At 36.8% G+C, this 1,409-nt stretch overlaps 1 long non-coding RNA gene across 1 annotated transcript; it reads right to left on the bottom strand.

The window, feature by feature from the left end:
- Positions 1 to 415: 415 nt before the first annotated feature.
- On the bottom strand, positions 416 to 1,401 carry LOC106944322 (uncharacterized). Its single transcript, XR_001424221.1, has 2 exons — positions 1,046 to 1,401; positions 416 to 494 (listed from the first exon to the last, which is right to left on the bottom strand). It is a non-coding gene; the product is annotated as an uncharacterized LOC106944322 (long non-coding RNA).
- Between the last annotated feature and the right edge of the window lie 8 nt (positions 1,402 to 1,409).

Raw genomic sequence — 1,409 nt, 5'->3', positions numbered from 1 at the left:
AGGGCTTAGTGTTAACCACTTTATAAAATCAGAAATAGGTACGGCATGGAGTCATGATTGGGTGGATAATTGATGCAACTGATGCGAAGAGCTTTGTTTGTATTGCTATTTATTGCAGTAGAAATAATAATGATAATAATAATGACAATAATAATAATAATAATAATAACAGCAAAAACTAAACAAAAATAAATTGTTCAAAAGAAACAAGGACGGGGAAAAAACCCAACCCAACAAAGAAATAATAATACTTCAAAACTAAATGTAGTTCAAAAGTCCAAGAGCAACGGGAGAATTGTTCTTTTCCTTTAGATACTCCCTTAGAGTTTATTTTGTTTCCTGTATGGAAAGTGTTTGGTTTTCCTGTGTGAAAAGTGTCGTTTGGTTTTCCTGTGTGGAAAGTGTCTCTTTTTCCTACCACCAGGTGGTGTGTGGGTAGCTCGCCATCCTCCGTCATCAAGCAAGTCGATGAAGGGGGAGAAAAAAAACCTGACCTAAAAGGCCAGAAAACATACATTAAGTTCATATATAAATGTTATATTTATATAAGCTAAATGGGAAAAAACAAAACAAATACATACTGCTATGTATTGACAACAACTTCATATTTTATAAGAAAAAAAAGTCCTTTTAAAAAGAAAAGTGCACTTCATAATTCAAGTTCAAAATTTCTCAAAGTAATTAGCAGTCGCTACAAACGGCTAATAATAAATCAAAATCAATCAACTTTAAGAATGTGATTGATCAAAGTAGCTACAAACAAAATCATATTAGGTACCAGACTTCATTGATGCACCAGCATGGAATACAACAATATACAAAGAAATCATGAAAAATAATCAAATCTAAAGTTGAAAGAGAAGCCTTTAAATATTAAAGGTGTGGCCTTTAATTCGGCTTCAACAATGTGACTTTTTATTAAGTAAATAATTAGTAAGTGGACTGAACTCATGCAGGCAACTGATTGTCGAGTTGGTAGCTAATGCTAACTGGCGGCGCACAGCGGAAATAACGCCCCATCATATATGGATGAATATTTACTCACCGTCGAGTAACGGATTGTCTGAGGAAGTGGATGTTACTTGTTCTCATCAGAAGGTAAACCAGGCATCAACAAAGCCCAACCTGGTGAGTATTGCAGCGGATATATTAGCGGCGCTAGTATTGCTGATACAACGTCAAGTTCAGATGGTACTTAACTCACCGCAGATCCTCGAGTTTTAGGGATGAATTTGTTCAGCGATGAGTCGAGTTGGAGATTTGAGATTGTTTTATTAACAACCAACGCCACAACCAACAGTGAGCAGCAGCACAGTGGAAACCCGGAAATACACATGAGGGTCCCAGCTGTTAAAGGGACGGCTTAAAGGGAAGGTGGTTGGGGCGTGGCGGTCACGTGGGTTACAAAT

Source organism: Poecilia latipinna, unplaced genomic scaffold, assembly GCF_001443285.1.
Source record: "Poecilia latipinna isolate Pla-1442-1.1 unplaced genomic scaffold, P_latipinna-1.0 Scaffold8074, whole genome shotgun sequence".
NCBI classification, from domain to species: domain Eukaryota; kingdom Metazoa; phylum Chordata; class Actinopteri; order Cyprinodontiformes; family Poeciliidae; genus Poecilia; species Poecilia latipinna.
Note: the sequence above shows the minus strand (reverse complement) of the source record. Positions and strands in the feature narration are given on the sequence as shown.